At 39.6% G+C, this 19,570-nt stretch overlaps 1 protein-coding gene across 3 annotated transcripts in view; it reads left to right on the top strand.

Moving 5' to 3' along the window:
• LDLRAD4 (low density lipoprotein receptor class A domain containing 4) overlaps window positions 1–19,570 on the top strand; it is a 281,786-nt gene that overhangs the window by 107,668 nt on the left and 154,548 nt on the right. The gene's annotated exons all lie outside the window — the stretch shown is intronic.

Raw genomic sequence — 19,570 nt, 5'->3', positions numbered from 1 at the left:
TTTTCCTTGGTAGATTTATATAACATATTCAGCAGTAAAAGTGGGTAGTTATGTTATTTCTTACAGAAACCCATAGGAGCGTGTTATGCCAATTTAAGAGTTGCAGTAACATGTAATGGTAGGTGCGTATAGCTTCTCCTGTGGTCCTTGCTATGTTCCTCCTTTTGTTGGCATGCTGGGTTAGCTGTAGAAGAAAACAGTAGTGGCTAGTAGCAGAGGGGGCATGACCACATGCAGAAGCGAGCTAATTTGTACAGAAAAAGCTTTGATATCTGAAAGCAGTGCAGTGTCAACACTGAATCTAGCAGTGCTAAGTGATTGCAGCTATTGGAACAACTGGGGTAATCATTTTCAATTTACAGCTGAACATAGTGCTGTTAAAAGAAGTCTTGGAGGATGATGCCTCTGCGAAGCCACCTTTGGAGTATTTCAAAATACTCCTTTCTACCTTACTAATAGCTGTGACCTGGGAAGGCTTACAGGTATGGCTAGGAGACACTTTGATCCCATCTGTACGCTGATGTTACTGGTACAGATGCCAAAGTTGCCATTTTTTGCAGATGGCTCTTGTTTCAAGACATATGCTGTATTTATCATGTATTACCAGACAACAGCATATGGTAAAACCCCTTTAACTTTACTGGCTAAATACTAATTTCAGTAGATGATACAAGTATAATAGATTCAGGATTACAGAATGTGGAAAAGGCAATGGGAAGGATGTGCTCCTAGGCTTGATTAGGAAAGAGATGGTTGAGCCTATGATAGTAAAAGGCAATCTGAGTGATAGCAATCACAGGCAAGTGAGCTCATTCTTCAGAAGAGGAAAAAAGAGAACTTCAGAATACAAGCAATGGTATGCAAGAAAGTAGACTTAATTAACCTAATAGAACCAATAGGTAAGATTTCTTGGGAAACAAACCTAAGAAATTCAGGAAGGCTTACGATTTCTAAAGGAACTATGTTTTTCTTGTCATAATAAAGGGTTTTAAAAGCACAAATAAAAGGTATCCCAGTAAGAAAGTGTGAGAGACAAAATTGCATGAACTAAAAAATGAGAAGGACTCATAAAGTGGAAACTAGATACGTAATCAAGATGAATATACAAGAACAGTAGAAGAATGCAAGGGCCAAATTGGATAGGCCAAAGCATGAAACAAAGTGCAGCTAGTAAAAGACATGGTAACAAGGAAACGTGCTATATTCTCACTAGTAATAAGAGGAAGACTGAGTTTCTGGACTATTTACTGAGAGGGAAAGGCAAAACTCATGATCTGATGTGTGCAGAGAGGACCAAGTAGTTAATGGCTTCTTTTTGCATCCTTCTTTGCCAAAAAGGCAATCAGGTGCAATCAGGCAGCAAGGAAAGGAATAGTACTTTGAGGCGGGTAGGAATTCTAAACAGAACAGGAATAGAACTGATTATAAACTAATTAGATAAGATAGGTATTTTAAAACAAGCTGCAGCTTATTAAATTATCTCTTCAGCATAGGGTGAAATAGCTGAAGCAATATCTGAGCAATTAGCAGTTACGCTGGAGAGCATTTGGAGGACAGTCTAGGTTCAAAAAAACTGTGGAAGAGCAAACACTGCACCTATGTGTAAACTTCCCTGCGTCTTTCTTTTCCCCCTTTGGAGTAGATAGCTTAGCTTAAGTTCTTGGGGAAAAAATGTCAGAATAAAATAATTAACTGGTTTTTTTGTGTGTGTTTTTTTGTTTTGTTTTTTAAACAAATAGCCTGTCGGTAATAATGCAATAAATGAATATGCATGATTTTTTTTCCAGAATATACCTTGTCAGTTGAGCCTAACTTCCCTCTGAGTAGGAAAAAAAATGTACCTTCATTTTGGAAGGCTTTTTGCTCTTTCATAAACAAGGTGGCAATATGGGCTCCAAGGTGGGTACGCAGTTGGCTGAAAAAGCTGTTCTCAGAATAATTACTAGTGATTCATAGTCAAACTGGAAGGATATGTCAAGTGTGATTTTGCCCAGGATTGCCTGAAAATATCCAATATTTTAATTAACGACTTAGATGATAGAATCTGCATGCAAAATTTCCAGATGACACCAACTAGGGAGAGGATGTAAACTCTCTGAGCACAGGATTAGAATTCAAAATTAATGCGGTATATTGGAGAACTGATCTAAAATAAATACGATGCAGTTCATTAAGGACAAGTTCTCCATTGTGGTTGGGCAGGAATAATCAGCTGTGCAAATCAAAATGTAGAAGAACTGGTGAGACAGCAGGTCTGCAGAAAACAGATGGGCAGTTGCAGGAGACCAGAAAATGGCTATGAATCAACAATACCACGTCATAAACATTATGCTAGAATATATGGACAGGAGTCTGTGTGTAAGACATGCAAAATAATTTTTCCACTCTACTTAGCACTCTGCTTAGGCTGGTGTACTATTTCTGTTCTGAGCAGCACTCTTCGGGCCTGTTGGAAGCATCCAGCGAAAAGGAAAAAGAAGGCCAGAGGTCTAGACAACATGGCCCTTGAGAATTGAAAAAATGGTCTTTTTGAGAGTCGAGAAGTAATTCCCGAACTTTCTGAAGATATTTTTTCCTAGGTTCCCACGAAGCAGAGGGGTTTTGTGCCGAGGCACGTCTGACGCACTGAGCTACGCGGCAAGACGTGGCCGTAATAAGCAGTGCAGCGAAGGGCCCGCTTTGGTCTGGTGGTCAGAAGGACCGCTTCGTTTGCACACTTCATAGCTGTCGTGAAGTGTAACACCTTCTACCTTGGTCTGACTTGGTGTTGTGCCAGTACTACGGTACTGGTGGTGGGGAATGGGACAGCCAAGGTCCATTAAAAAAAAATCAGCCACTTCCTTCACCAGTGCATGTTTCAAGTGCTGGTTTAACGGAGCAGAGCAATTCTGAAATCGGCTCTCTATCACTGGGGAATGCATGGCACAAGGATGTCCAGAATGATCAAAGGATAAGGGGAATATTGTAGGGGGGATTAGGAATCAGCGTATGAAGCATCCTGACTTTACAGGGTCATCTTAGGTCCGTCAAGATTTTATTAGCTCTGTCTCAGCACAAGCTCTGACGGACCTGAGCTGACTCTTAGGCATTCCTGCCCTGTGACCCTCAGTACTGCTGGAAGAATTATTAGCTCAGGCACTATGGAAACTGGAATAAATAGTGTGAGGTTGCTCTGTGCAGTGGGCCCCTGCCCTTCCGTCTAGCACTGACTTTGTCACCTTCTGATCCTGTTCCATGGCTCCGTATCTTTTCCCTCATACCTGTCACCATGGAAGTGATTCTACCCTCAAATCTTTGAATAGTCCCTTGCAGCCTTATCTCAAGGTTGTTGTCGCCCAAGCTTGACCTTCGTCAGTATCCAAAGAGGCAGAGTTACTCCCAAGAAGGGCTCTTCAGCTTGGCTATTACTTCACCAGGCCCAAATTCGGCAGAGAAACTGTGTTTGCCTGTTAGGATTTCCTCTTGGTCAGAGGAACGTGGCTTGAGGGGATCCCCTCGCCTCTGCTCTGTGTACCCCTGGCATTCAGGACTTCTGTTGTGTTTCCTGTCCTGGGTTTCATGCTTCCCTAACCTCTCTGTGCCTCTTCCTCTTCCAATGCCCAAATCCTCTCTCCCTGTACTGAGACTCCTCCATCCCTCCCCTTCTGGGCCTCGTTTCTCTTCCAGATTCCCTACCCTTCTGGTTATCTTCCTACTTTTCAGTGCCTTCACCTTCCCTTGTTTCTGGACTTCTCCTACTTCCAGACCAACTCACAACAACTCAGCTCCAGGCTTGTCTGAGAGCCTCTTCCCCTCTTCTCTAGATTTAACCCTTCTCCTCCTGCTCTGCCCTCCTCAGGGGTGTCTTTCCCCACCTTTCCCTGCTGCAGTGAGTTCTTCTGGTTTATGCGGGACCTTTCTTTGCACAATGTGAGAGCTTGCCACTTGGTTTGGCTCCTTTCCCCTTTAAGCTTCCCCTTTCTTAAGCTTGTTTTGCTTAACTCTAGTGTTTTGGGTGGAGATGTCTCTGGCCTGGGGATTATAGTTCCAGAATAGGGAGGCTCCTTGAAGGGATTACATGGGAGACCAGGTAAATTGTTCCAGCAGATTGCGTATGCCTCAGTTGGCCATTATTCGTTTAGAGAATGAAAGAGTGAGGGAAGATGTGATAACCATTTAAATGGATATGGAAATTTCATGTAAGGAGGAAGGTAATAAAAACTGTTTTCCAGTTCTGCTGGGGATAGAGCAAGAAGTAACAGACAAGCTTACTGCGGTGGGGAGATTTAGGTTAGACGTTAGGAAAATCTTTCTAATGGTAAGGATAGTTAAGAACTGCAGCCGATTGCCTAGGGAGGTTGCAAAGTCTCTGTCACTGAAGGTTTCTAAGAACAAGTTAGACAAATATCTGTCAGGAATGGTTTATGTATAGTTGATCTTGCCCTGGGGCAGGGGAATGGACTTCATGAGAGTGCTTCCCGCCTTACTTTTCTGTCATTCTGTTATTGCTGCTTCCCTGGATAATAAATGTACATTTTATACATTAGTAATCCACCTGCACTACCCTATCTTCTCCATGTTTAAGTAGATTCTGTTGGAATAATTGATAAAGGATGGATTAAGTGTCTTATGTTTTTAAAGTCTACCCTTTCTTTTTGTTGGAGTGTTGCCCCATTGCCTTTGTTCTAGCCTGCCCCAGCTTTCATTAAAACTTTCTTTTTTAAACATCTTATTTTGTGAGGGCATGATATATATATCTGTATCAGAGCTACTAGTATAGAAACATTTTCACATTTTAGAAATACTGCATCCATTATTCTGTTTCACAGTATGCAAGTATTGCAAGAAAAGCTTTTTGCCACTCTTAGGTTGTAAACATATTTAAAAGGTAATTGTTAAGAGTAATCAAAAATGGGCCAAAGCCAAAGCAACCGCCATTTGAGGTTGTTTTCTTTATAATGAATAAAGCTATGCATGATGTACTTGTCATATGATAATAACTGGTGGATCCGATGCTGAAGGTAGGATTCTTCCTCCAAATTCTAATTGAGGCTCAATGTAAAACAGAAAAACAGGTTTGAAATGTCTTCTAATAAGTATATTAACATAATTAATATTAAAAGCAGTTGAAAACTCATTTATGCATTAACACAGGTCTACCACATTGCTGCTGTCATTATTTGCATGATTTTCAATTACAGATAAACATTTCATTTAAAGAATACAACTTGAATATGTAGCAGAACATTCTCATTCCCCTCTGTTCTGATTTTGCTTTCAGCTGCCTCTTGAAGCTAGTCTGACCTTCCAAAATTCTCTGCAATTTTTTTGACAAATGCCTTCTTATTTTATGAATTTTCAAGGTTACTGTGTCACACGTGGACAGCTCTTTCTGTCTCTTAGTTCTGGAAGAAACAGATTGCTTTTTGCAATGCCCCTTACTCAGCACATGGATAGTAACAGATCGTATTCCATTGTAGTCCTTTAGATATTTTACTTAGAGTGTGCAGGTTTTTTTTTTTGAGTATAGATAGTATTCTCAGCAAAAATACATGGAAGAAGATGCAACCTCAGCCTTGAAGAGTTTATCTAAATACATTATACTCAGTAGCATTCAATGAAATTGTTTTCAGTATGGTAATGCACACCTTACAAGTCTCCTTTTCCGGGTTAAATGCTTTAATAGAACTACTGGAGATTGAGAAACTGAAAATCAATTCAAGAATGATGGTGCTACATGAGAGAAATAGCTTTTGGTTACAACTTAGTTCTTCTGCTGTTCTTACAACAGGTGATTGTAACAGCAGTGGTTTTTGCTTTAGGTCACTCTTCAAATCCATGAGCTTGGCTTTTAAGTTATGATCCCAAACTTTGTGTGAGTGAAAGAGTGTGTTTTGTTTATTTCCTTTCAACTAAAGAGAACAGTTATCTTCAAAGTCTGGTTGAAGGACTGTTTAATCCGTAACTGGACAGATACTGCCTTTACTTATTGAACTGTGGTAGTCCTTATGCGAACAGAGGGACATTTCACACAGGCCAAGGATTTCATATTTTACATGCTTCTCCTTTCAAGTTTTAATTTAACTGGAACAGAAGACCTCCTTGTCAGTTTGCTTGCTTTGGTGAAGTACTTCATACTTGCCTGCTTGGTAGGGGAAAGAATGGGAGAATTTGTGTATTAGTCACTTTGAGGAGATGGCCTTGCTGCATGAAGCCACTGGGAGCTCAGTGAATGTAGAAGCAGAAAAAAGAAGAAAAGAAGCCAAGAGGACTCCAGAGGAAATGCAGTGCTGTGGCGTCCCGTGAAACACCTTGAGAGATATTGGCCAAGGATCCTCTGCAGACCTGGAATTCAGTCCCCTTATATTGCAGGCTACAGTTTCATGTAACACCGTTCATATCAAGCTCCATCCTGAAATATTACTCAGATCTGGAAGGGTTTTCCTTCAATTTTTAATCAAATTTTCTTTACTATTTAATTTAAATGCCATTAAAAATCCTTTAATTTTTCAGTGTAGGTGTAGTCTTGGCTATATGTGCATGGTCCATTTGTTCTTATGACAGTTAGTCCAGAGCCCAAATGAAAGCCTGTGAGGTGTGCAGACCAGAGTGAAAGCAGGTTCAAATTTTCAGAGACATGGCAATTGTGATTGTTAAAATTATTTGACGAAGTAGTGTAGTGCTGAAAATGGCAAGCTCCTTCACAAAGTCATGGGTGAGAGCACTCCAACATTTTCGTGGAGGATGTTGAACCTAGATCTTCATCTTTGATACTCATTTTTAGTAGATTATATTCGAAGCCAGAGCGTGCTGTTTGTGAAGTTGATGCATCTTTGAAAATGTCCATCTGCCATTTCTCGTTTCTTAATGGTACATGTCACAGTGCCGTTGCATGAAACAACTTAATCAGCCAAATGGCCAGTTCCAGACTGAATATGACAATAAATTGAACTGTAAATATGCTGCATTTCAGTATTTAATCATAATAAAACAGCAGATTTTTTCAATGAGGAAAATAAGCGTGTTGTCCCTTAAGTAAAAAGACAGAAAATCAGAGGTGAAAACTGATTCTTAAATTGGCATTGTGTGCCAATTTAATTTAATTGAATCTTTCTGATTAATTTGGTAGCACTGGTTTGGTGGTTGTTTCATGTTTATTTTGAAGAAAAGAGGGAGCAGGAACCGCGAGCTCTGCTCCTGGCTGGCTGCGGGCCTGTCGCTGCTGACAAGGCCGCGCATGTGCTCTGAGCGCAGCAGCTCGCTGCCATTGCGTGAGACAGAAATCAAGCCCTTGGCTGCTGCTTTCCAAGGTGCCCAGAAGTCTAAAGTCGGAACATTTACTTTATTTCTGACAGAATCGCTAAGTGTCCTCCGGCATCACGAAATCTGCCAGCATTGGCACTTTGTAGTTGCAGTGCGACCTGCGGTCGGTGGTTGATTCCCACCTGCTGCAGCTTGGCCACAGACACAAGATGAAGACATCCCCCATCTCCACTGCTTAAAATTCAGCTTTGTATTTTTTTTTTCTCTCTCTCTCTCCAAGAAAAGAAGGGGGGTCAAGGCAAAACTTCTCCAGGAGTGCCTGTCTCAGTGCAGAGCGTAGTCCTGCAGGGGGAGCCCAGCGCCGTGGGCTGGCCATGGCCCTGGCTCACCGGGAGGACGAGGAGGAGAAGGAGGCCAAGAGAGAAGGCTGGGCTGACTTCCAGCACCAGCAGGGACTGCAGGGGGAAACAGGCTGGAAATGCCTTTCATAGCAAACTTAAAAACAAACAAACCAACCAACCTTCCCCCCCCCCCCCCCCCGACAAAAACAAGAAACCCCCGACATTAAGAGATGAAGCATAAAACCAAAGCTGATGTCAAACTATTGAAGGACTTCACTGAGTCCTTTTGGAGGCTGGGGAGGTACAGCGGAAACATGAACAAAACCTCCCTATTCACATAAATATGATGCAGGATGTTTCCAAGTACTCAGTGCCAGGCAGTGGTGTTTTGAGTGAACAATATGAGGCTAAGTTTTGAGTTTTGGTCTAATGGTTTGTTGTTGGTGTTTTGTTGTTGTTGTTGTGGTTTGGTTTTGTTTCTTTTATTTTTGTTTGTTTGCTAATGTCAAGGGGACTATTTGTTTGCCTAGAATATCAGTTTTCTTTTACCGTAAAGCAAATAGTATGAACTAATGTTATGTTTTGTCGTTGTAAGCTACAGCAGCGCCTTTACAAATCACTCCTTGAAGAACAAGGGAGTCCAGGTAAACAGAGAAGAGAAAATATTTAACATTGCAGGGTAAATGTAGTGAAAAGGCCTAAAAGCTATTGAGGAGAAGGTAATACTATATATAGTCAAATGTTACATTTACTTTTCTAATATTTCATTCCTTTTACTTTTTGAAAAAAAAGAGGCCAGGATGTATGGCCATTAATTTACTTGCTAGATCTGTTTGTTTTGTTTGTTGTTCAGAGCAAAGCTTCTTGCTGGGTGGATGGAGTCCTTCCTGTGAGCCTTTCTGTGAATGCCCAAGTTCTTGTGGCTCTATCAGCTGCATCTCCCCATCCTGGGGCTTGGCTTTCCTCAATGAAGTACTTCTTGATGGAGCAATATAGATCCACCCAATCATGCACCCCACGCTGCACCTCTCCCAGTTTTTTTCCCCAGGGACTGCCCAACCCCTGCTCCAAACCCTTTCCAGAGGGCTACTCCCACCCTCTTTAATTTCAACTCAGCCCTCAGCAACAGTTAATAAGCAAAACGTGAAGTTTCTAGTAGGATCATTACTTGCTAATAGGGTGCAGCCTTCAAGGCATGCTGGCCTCTTACAAACACCAAAGACAATCTTTTCCCTGGAAAAGAATACGACACAATACTCTGTATATACTCTGTATATCTGTAAAAATGCTGCTTCTTTCTGAGACTGATCTTTTCCAAGGCACTGCTTATGTAGGGCTTGGAAACTGCTGATTTCTGAACAGAGAGGGCTTTGGCTTTGACAATATCAGGAACCCAGCAACGTGGGCTTCCAGTCCTTTCCTGTAGGCACCCCACTATAATTTGACTATGAAACTTACCCTATAAAACTTAACTTATGGAAAGCTTTTATGGCAAGCAAGGGGAAGGATTCCCAACCATGTTTGCATGTCCCCTTTGTGTAACATGGATGCTCTCAGACCCCTCTGCTCAACCCTTGCAGAACCTCCCATTGGAGTTGGGAGCTCTATCTTTGATTTGAGTTTTTGTTGGGTCACCAGTCTGCACTACCTCCTCACCCAGCATTGCCACCAGTCTGTTCGCAAGCTGTTTCATCCACCATACCTTTGCTGCTGTAATTTTACAGTGTTAATGCTTTGTTGGTGGGAAAGTCACAGCTTATGAATTTTATTTTTTTTAACATCTTACTCTAGTTCAAGCTGTAGGCCAAAGGAATCCCCTACAGATGATGTTTCTGTGGCACTAGTTGTGGATATTGAGTACCATAAAAAAAAAAACAAAAATAATTATTATAGATACATAAATAGGAGAATGGGTGTTTTACGGTGAAGAACAGATTGAGCAATAGGTCTTTCATACATTGTGGGTTTTGATTTTATTTCTTAAATTTTTCTGTCCTATTGTGGGCTCTTCTGGAAAAAATTTTGTGTCCTTGGCTTTCTTGCTCTCTTCACTAGAAAGGCACTCCCTTCTGATCTAAGGGCAAGAATAGAGAAAGCTTTGTTGAAGGAGTGGAGTTACAATTTTTAATGATGAAAACAGCCAAAAAGAATCCTGCTTTACAGCCAGCATCTCAGCAACATCTTCAGTCCATGCCTCTGAGGATAAGCTTGCTTCTGTTGTCAGCGGGTAAAATGGCTTCATTCAGTGCCGTTTGATTGCTGACAACACTGCATGCCTGTGTGTTGTAGGTGTATGTATGCTGAGGTGGTGGGAGGAGGATTACTCTGACCCAGGACAATGTAGTAACTTCAGAAAAGCCTGGAAGACTTGTTTGGATCTGAATTGTTCAAGAATTGTCTGTTTATCCTGGAGGCCTAGACTATACAAAACCAGTAATTTATACTGTCTGAAGATGAATTCACAGCCTGGCTGTGTATTCAGTCAGTCCTTGATTTAAACGAAAAAATTGGAGTTTGTGCATGACTCTCTCTTTTCCCCCTTTCTGAGCTTTATTATACTTGATTTGTTTATCTCAAAAGAAATACTTTGTACAAATATCTGCTTCCAGTTGCTCAGGGCAAGAATTCGAAGAGACACATGACCTGCCACGACAATGCAAGAGCAAGTTTAGAAAAACTTCACTGTTCTTAACTCAGGATGTAGGTGGCATCTGTGAACTAAAGATACTTTTTTTTTTTCCATAGCAAACATAACTTTCGTGCCCAAACCAGTGCTGTTTATAGAAGCTGTTGTAGAGTTTATGTGTAATAAAAGGAACAGGGGTAAGCTCCAACAATAAAGGCAACAAGTATGACTCTTGAGAATGTTTTTATTCGGTGCCTTCTCTAGTGTATATGTGGAAAAAGTGACATAGCATTGACTTAGTGGCTTTTGTGCAATCTCTCAAGTATGTTACTGTATTAAAAGCATTTTATTCTACTTTTTGATACAAACAAGTTAACGTTCTCTCACACATATGGCTCCTGCTGGTAACGTTCAGTGTTGCAATAACACCAAAGAGCCTTCAACGAAGATGAGAACCCTGCTGTGCTAAAACAGGGCAAGTCAGCCCATTTTACAATCTGAAAATCATAAGGAAAAAAAATAGCAAGATGGAAGCACAGAACAGTAGTTACTGCTGTCCTCAATTCACAGATAGACAACTAAGGCACAGAATGAAATATTTATGTGGAGTGATGTAGGAAGCTTGGCAGACCTGAGAACTAAAGCTACAGCTTCTGAATCTGAACCCAGTATGAAGGGTGAGATTATAACCACAAGTACTAATGTATTTATTTTCATCTCCAAGTCAGAGTATACTTACTGCACCATTTTTTCTTATTTCCTCTGTTGTATCTTTATTGTCTTTTCTTGCTGCCATGAGAAGAATGTAAGTCAGAATTTCTTGTGGAAACTGAAGGCTTGCTTTTTGCTAGCACTGCTGAGAAGAATCTCTCTGAAGAAGAATTACAGCTACCCTTAAAATCTGTGACAGAAACAACCGACCTCATCTACAAGTATTAATTGTGCATTGGGAAAATGAAGGTGCTGGGATACAAGACTGCTTGAAGAATATGGCATGTTACTTAAGGCCTTAGAAAATCTATTATTTAATTGCCAGCTAGAGAGTAGGATTACTGAAATTTTGGGAAACAAAATTTAGTGAGATGAATACAAATAAAGCTGTTCATACTGGTTTCACTCCTTCAAGGATCTTTAAATGCAAAATGTGATATTCGTTAATGTAGTGCAGGCAGGCTCATTGCTTTTTTTGCCTTATATGTAAGACTTGCTTGGTGTGGTAAGACTTATTTTGAAGAGTTTAAAAAAGGTCTGTTTTTTATGTAACATGCTTTCTCTGAAGTGAAAAAGGCGAGGTTTGTAGAGAGATCATATTTCTTACTAGAACTAGTGGTCAGTTTGGAAAGCAAACAAACAAGATACTGAAAACCACAAGCATTCGGGCGTATGAGCTCTTCACTTCCAGGAAATTTTTAAATGAGCATTCAAGATCCTTCGGTTTGCTAAGGGCCATCTTCTGCTGCATAAACAAAACAGCATTAAAAACAGGCAGTGGGGAGAAAATTCTCATGGAAGTGGAATTGACTGTATTTCTATTGGCATTTTGATTGCAATCAGTACTGTGATAGTGAGCCACATCCCCCAGTTGTGCTAATGAGAAAAATACAGAAGAAGGAGAAGTGAGATGGAAGGACAATATCTGAAGGTGAGGTGGACGTGCAAAATTTCACCCTGAAAGAAATATTTGTTTGAGGCTGTCACCTGGAAACACCGTTCTGGGAGAGATGGAAGAAAAATGTCAAAGACAGCCTGACTTGTGATTGTTGCAAAAGCTAAAGCCTTGTAAAGGACTCCTGAGTACCAAAGATAAAATTAGATATGAATATAGTGGTTGACGTGATTGTCTTAACAGAGATTACTGTCATTACTACCACAATGAGAGCTCTGCCATCATTGGGTTAGAAAATGCTTAAAATACTTGTACAGAGAACAAACTCTGGAAATCTTGTCTTTAAACTGCCAGTCTTGAAACAATTTCAACTTGGAAAGAGCCGTGATTATTTTCGGAAGAGTATCATAAGTCTAGTGTGCTGATTCTTACTTTTTCTGTTCTTAAACATAGGGCCACTGTCTAAAAGTTAGATCAATGTGAGACTGCATAGACATTATACGATGCCAAGAAAGCAGTTCTCTGATATTTATAAATAAACTTTTGATGTGTTCCCATTTTCCTTCCTCTTCTCTTTGCTGTTATCCCATGCATTTGCCCCCAGGCTTTCTGTACTTGTTTATAGAGGCATTAATAGTAATTCTCTGTTTCTGAATTTTATTCTTGAAGAAAATGGATCAATTATACAGTGTTATGCCAGCTAGGTTACAGCTAATGGCCATAGCTGTTAACCTCACATGTTCTTTTTACCTGCATGGTAATAATGAATCATTAAACTGAGCAGAGCAGTAATCCTTGAGATATAGAAGTAGAAATAATTTAACAAAGGCATTTCAAAATGATTCTTTTATTGATGAACACTGTGTAATATTGTCAATATCTTTAAACTGTTACAAGAGTTTAAAAATGCAACTTAAACTGTGAGAATAATGTATAGAGTATTTGCATACCCTGCTGCAGCAGGCATGTGAATCTTTAAAGATAATTCTTTGGAAATGCTTTTTAATAAAGAATGAGGTAGGCAGTCTTTGTATAAATGGTACAAGGGGACCCATTCTAATAAAACTTAACAGTTAAGAGCACTTATTTTTGCTAAATGCATCTACCAGAGGTTGCAAAATTCAGTAATACTTGTTGAAAGTGATACTGTTCGTTTTTTTTCTTTCTGTCAGGTTTTATAACAGAAGTAGCCTCCATATGGAGTTACAGGGGTTATAAAATGTCATTGGATTTCTCTGTTTTAGACAGGTCATGGTCACTTAAGTGCAGCTCTCAGAGTTTGTATATTAGGAAGAATTAAAGAGAATTGAAGCTGCATCCGTAAAATAGCAAATAGTTTAATATTAGAATAAGGTATTAAAAAATGTGAAGGAAAACATAAAAGAAACAAAAAGGCTAAAATGGAGCTGACCAGAAAAGCTATGATGATTATCAGACTGAAGATATGACATAGCTTTGTTTTTCTCTTCTCAGTAGTAATACCACTTTAGTTGCTTTGTCTCCAAGTGATTTTGCTGGGAAAGAGATGACTCTGGAGTTTACTTTCTGTGACAGTGCAGTTGAAGTTTGGAAGGGTTACTTTATTAACTGCTCTGCATCTGCTCCTGAACTACAGTTGGTAGGTGTCACGGAGAGTAAATTACAAATGATGTAGTGTTCGGGTATTGATATTAGCAGGTGCATAGCTGTATAGAGTGTCAAACGTAATACTTGTCCTCAGATTTATTCTGTTGGACCTTATTGCTAGGTATGTGGTGATTGTTTCCCATAATGACTTGCTCTGACAGTGGAAGGCATTGCGTCTCTGGTGATCTCATGGGTACTCTTGTTACTGAGACGAGCTGCTCCATTTGCTGTCAGGTGTTTGACGTTGGGCCTTACATCTCCGTATTAGCAATTTCTGCAAGGCAGAGATTATAGGGAGTGGTAGTTTCTTTTATCAGTCCATCTGATTTAGTTGGAGAACATGGAGAAGCTGTGTGCATTGCAACCCTTCCTTCAGATCTCTGGAAAAGATCCTGAAGGATGGGTCTGCGTGTTCCAAATGCTGTCTATTTTTTTGCACTTGTATCAGCTGATCAATTAAAAGATAACTCGTCTCTTCTTAAAGCTTGCCTTGATTAAACTGCCACATCCACAGTGAGCCACAACTTTGTAATTTCAGCCTTTGCCGTTCGGGACACCACACCCTTATTTTCTTTCAGCTGCCCGAGTTAAAGTTACTTTCCACCATTTCACTTTGTGACAAGCTCTCCCTTCAGGATTTCAAGGCAGAGCTGTCCTTCCTCAGTGGGGCTGTAGCCAGAAGGGCAAACGGTTCTCCCTAAGCTCAAATCAAACTGTGATCAAAACCTGATGAAGCAGTTGAGCCTGCAGTTTGCTTTTCAGCTCATTCTGTTCCCATCTCCTCAGATTTCACTACAGACCCTATTGGTAGCCAAAGTATTTATTTTGTGGCCTGTCATATGCAATTCAAATGATCAACTTAAGGCTTGGTTTTATACTCCTCAGTCAAATCACCCTGGTTTCAGGGACACAGGGTACAGCTTTGCATTCTTTCAAAAGGAATTTTCCCGGAGCAGGTAAGTCACTGTCGTCTTTGTAGCAATTGCAGTTTTCTGTCAGTTTGAATGTACCTTCTTCCTCCTGGTCCCCAGCTCCTCTCAGAGCTTTGCATACGCGTCACTAGTGGCTTCTCTACGGGAGCCTTTTGGGCACTGCTGGCCATACAGTCAATACACAGAAGAGGAGTATGGGTCCCTTCCCAGGTGCCCTGTGGCTATACCACCTTCCCACCTCTTTCTGATGACAGAAGAAAAGTGCCTCTTGTTAAGAATAAACTTCTGCGCTCAGGGCTTGTGGTCCAGCTGCCACCCTGAGAACATGGCTGCAGGGCCTTCTGCCTCTTCCCTTAAGTGGTCAAGCAGGGGGCTTTACTGGCAACCATGATGTCCCCTTGTGCAGCAGCTACAAAAATGACCAGCTTCTGCTAGCTCTGACTGTCCTTCTGCCAGCTCTTGACCAAGCTGACTGTAGTGGTTTCTGTGGTAGAGCTATGCTAAGGAATAAATGGTTGGAAAACACCTTAGGCCAACACGTTGACTGGTTTGTACATTTTAAGTTAAAACACACAGTGGAGAAGAACAAGACTGATTTGTTTTAAGGCCACTATTTCTCTTCCTACAGGAGAGGTGATCATGCATAAGGAGGCTTTATTACAAAATCAGGATTCATATTAGTTAGCTTTAGTTAAAAACCTTGTGTCATCAGACTATCTAAAGGGGCTCTACATATGCCATTTAAGGCTTTCCCTTGTTGGGTGGCAAGGTATGCAGCTATTGTGTGTGTAAAAGGATGAACAGAAATATAGCAGAAAATTTATCATTAACAATTAGGAACATAAATTGGTTAGGAATATCGAAATAATGACTTGTCTGGGTTTCAACTACTATGTTACGCTCTCTCATTTCTTCTGTTTTTACAAAGAATATGCGGAGAACTTGCAAGAGCCATCATGTAACGGGTTTGTTTTGCAACTACTTAAGCACGTTTTGCAACTAAAATTCTTCCAGTAATGCTGCATAAAACTAACTTTTCATAAGAAGAGGGATTTTAAGACTTAAAAACGTTGCTGTAGTAACTTTTTTTTTTTCTTTTAATATTAAACTAGTAATGTGGAAGCTTGTAAAATTTTCTGAAATGAGGTTTAAGACACAAGGTATATTTACACTCATGAGGAATAAACACCCATGAAAATCCTAAAAATATCAACTTTAAGGAAGATATGCCTGAGGTGCAAAGTGCAGGTAATTTGAGAACTTCTACAAATGTTTAAGAAACTTCAGATTGATGGTTCAGTGTAATTTTTCATCAAATGATTTATTACTAAATAATGTTGTTAATATCAGTAGTAGACCTTTCATCAATTACAATGTATGGTTTTCATGCTGAGTGCAATGGAGGTGGTTTCTATAGTATCTTTTATATAACGTATATTATTTCTATGGTGGCATCCAGAAATCTGCTACGGCAATTTAACAGTTCAGGCACAAAATCTTCTAATTTTTCCCTTTGCATTCTGGTTGGTAATAATTATTTTGTATGTGATTCACTAAAAGAATAGTTGTGAATATTTTAAAGCTTGGATTAATTTTGATTTTAAAAGAACAGTGTCTGTTGGTTGTCTGTGATGTAAAAGAAATTAAAAATACACATGAAGCTCATTTTCAGAAGCTAACTGGTATTGCCAGTGAAACTATAACCTGATCAATATTTGTTTAGTCTGAGAACTTTGGTGCTATATGGGTGTTTTCTACATGATGACAGAAAGAAGGAAAATCACTGGATGCAAGACATAGGGGAAACTGATACGTGAATATGGCTGTCTCCTTTTGCCCCTGCAGGTAATGTTGCATGCCTCGGGACTTTGCTTACTGTACAAGGTGTTCTCCTTCAGTACTAAATCTGCCAGCTCAGTAAATCCCAGACACGCTTAATTATCCTGTTCATTTTTCTGGAATAGGGGAATTGGGAGAGGCACCTGGATCCTTCATGTGCTGCAAATTCACCTGCACAATTTATGTTGGTTGCTGCAGTGGAGACTGTTTTCCCTCAGCATCCTTCACTGATTGCTCACTTGGCGTTTGGTCCCTGTTTAGAAGGTGTAGTCCTACATCCTTCTGGAAGTGCTGTTACGGCTGGATCACAGTCCTATTGAAACTGAGCTGCTGAGAGACATATTATCACCTCTGTGTTAGGGACTGAGGACACAATGCCAAGCGAAAGTAAATTTGAGTCCTTGACCCTTTGGTACTAGTGGCTGAACTGGCAATAAAATAAAAAGACAGTTCATGTTTTAATGGCAGTTTAAGCCAAGAGTTACAGGTCTCTGTTCACTTTTAAAATTATCTCTCTCTGACATACTGGGGAATAGAATAATAAACCAAAGACAATCTGTAGGTTACAAAGCTGGATTCAGTTGCCTGCTAATTGTGTTGTTATCTTTGTTCCTCATCACAATCTTTCTCAATGTGCTGGGGGCTTGCAATATTCATCATGATGGTTGCAATAGGAGTCTCAGAGCCACTCTCTGAAACCTTCACACCTTTCTCATAAATCAGAAATTTAAGAGGGCAATTTAGTATATATACATTTTTTTCATTCTGGACTATCCCAGAGCCATTGTAAAATGATGGCTGTCTTGGACAGGGCCAGTTTCATGGCCTCCAGGGTGGAGAGGTGACAGGGTCATGGACAGTTGACATAGACCGTGATGTATTTTAGACAGTGCACATGGCAGCTTTCCATCCTTATGATGTCTTGCATACTCTGCTAGTAATCTTTATTTCATGTGGAGATAAAGCATTTTCATTTATCTGACCACTTTAATTTAAATAGTTGGAGAATTTGTCATCAGGGACAAAGACATCCTTGTATACTGGTGCAAGAAATATATGATCTTTCCTCCTTTCTCATTGAAATCCCGATCCTTGCAGTCTTGTGGTGAACATTAGCTTTATTACTGACTTCACTGAGCATAGAGATTAGATCCTGAAAGAATTGAAAGGTACAGGAAGAATATGGATTATTCTTGTAAGAGAATATTGCTCACGCTTTCTCCTTTAGGTGCTATTTCTGCCTCAGGAAATGAAAAATAAACAAGGTAAAGCCCCACTAGCAGCAGTGCCAGTTATCTATTGACACAATTGTTCTTCCTAGATGGTTTAAGAGACATTTGGAACCACTTCTGAACAACAAAAAGTTACTTTTCATGTAAGATGAGACAAGGCTATGTTTGGTGTAACTTTTTCTTTGATGGGGGTAAATGTTTGGACTAAACTAAAGTTGGCATTACATCTCATCTGATAGCTGTCTGTGTGGTACATTTGAAACAGACTGGCCAGTTTCCATTGAGGCGGCTTGTACAGATAACAAAGTAATTAATAGTTGATGAGATTAAAAAAAAAAATAAAAACGAACCAGAAAATTATTAATTATTTTCTTCAATACTGGTTCTTCTCTACGCTGAGACGTGCTGATGTGACTCAGTCTGCTAGCACCTTCCTTCATGCAGTCATCACAAGCCTTACCTACCCGGCTTGTTTTGTAGCAGCAGTAGTGACGTTACCATTATCCCAGCCCTAGGTATGCTGAGAAGAGCCAAAGAGCTTGCCCAGTGTCTCATAGACTAAGGGAGACTAAGGCTGAGGAAATAATTGGAATCTTCTTGTTCCACTATCTTGATCTAGAAAATCTTCTGTGACTTCAGAAAAAGAAATCTACAATTATTGCTTAAGACAGCATAATACTTTCTACCATTGGATATTTTCATACCCAACCTTATGCATTCTCTTTGTGATGCTCTAAACTGGGAAACCATCCCAGTTTAGACTAAATCTCATGCTTTGCAAGTGTAGTAGTGCTGTACTGCAGCCTGCTTCCTGTTATAGCCACCAGCATAGCAAACCTTTTTTCTCCTTAATATTATATGAAGATAACTGAGGCCATTCCTCTTGTTTGGCCTGATGAGACATCATGTAATAAAATGAAAACTGGAAAATTGTAGTATAGCATGGAAGGAGTATTCCGTATGCGTCTGGAACGTGCGTTTTCAACCTGAATCACCTAATGCAAGTCATACATTATATAATATCACCTAATTTAGAATCAATACATCTTTTTATTTTTTTAAATAACAAATTATTTCCTATTGGCCTGTGGTAATTGTCGTATACAATAATCCAATACTGTTGCAATGATTCTGCATTATAATTTTGAACTCTACATTGTCCTTATATTTAAGGAGTACGAAATAATTCACAAATGGAGTACTTTGTGAAGGAGTCTCAGGGTCAATACTCTACACCTCAGGCTAAACTTATGCTTCCAACCTTGGCCTACAATGCCTATTTTTTGAGTTTGCTATCAGATATATTCATGTGAGAGCATACATCTTTGTGTCTGTGTACGATGGTATGAATCAAAACTGAACTTTGTAAGGAAAGACTATGGAAATATTATATTTTTTTGTTCTTTGGTTTTATTTCTCTGTGATGCATTTGCCTATGTGTTCTAAAGAAAAAAATATTTTAAAAGAAAAGAACACTAGTATGATTCCTTTATTAATCAAGTTACATTTTCCTTGTTTTGCTCTTGATAGGTGACTTGAAAGATAAAAAATTTTAGAAGACACTTGCTGATATCTTTATGCAAAAAGGAAGATTTAGGCTGCTGGTTGCTAGGCATTTGATATAAATAAGCATTAAGTGAAATAGATCTGTGAAGCCCCATTAAAGTTGAAGATCCGATCTACAGAGTTTTAAAGTGATTTAACTAGCAGTGTTCTCTTATCTCAGTTGCTTAGTTTTCATCATGTCGGTAATAGTAAATTTCTTGAGTTCTCTCTATAGTTTTGGTGAGAGAGAAAGAATGAATTAGTAAATATTCTAAAAAAATAAGAATAGAACACTCTTCTCTTTTTTTAATGTCCCTTTTATATCCCCACCCATAGTATCTCTCCACAATCTTTCTCTGTATAGATCACCGTTAGTATCAAAGAAATGAGTGAGCAAGATATTTTAAATATACGCTTAGGAGTTGAATTCAGTGAAAAAGAATCATTGTTAAAATACATGTGATTAGCCACCCCAAATCCCAACACAACAACAAGGCAGACCTGCTGCACATCAGTGTAGTATGAGGAAGGTGCCTAGCCTGCCATAATCTTCACCCATGTCTGTGATGCTTTAATTTTAA

This window comes from Cygnus atratus, chromosome 2 (assembly GCF_013377495.2).
Source record: "Cygnus atratus isolate AKBS03 ecotype Queensland, Australia chromosome 2, CAtr_DNAZoo_HiC_assembly, whole genome shotgun sequence".
NCBI lineage: Eukaryota > Metazoa > Chordata > Aves > Anseriformes > Anatidae > Cygnus > Cygnus atratus.
The sequence above is the reverse complement of the archived record's forward strand: the minus strand, read 5'-3'. Positions and strand labels throughout refer to the sequence as shown.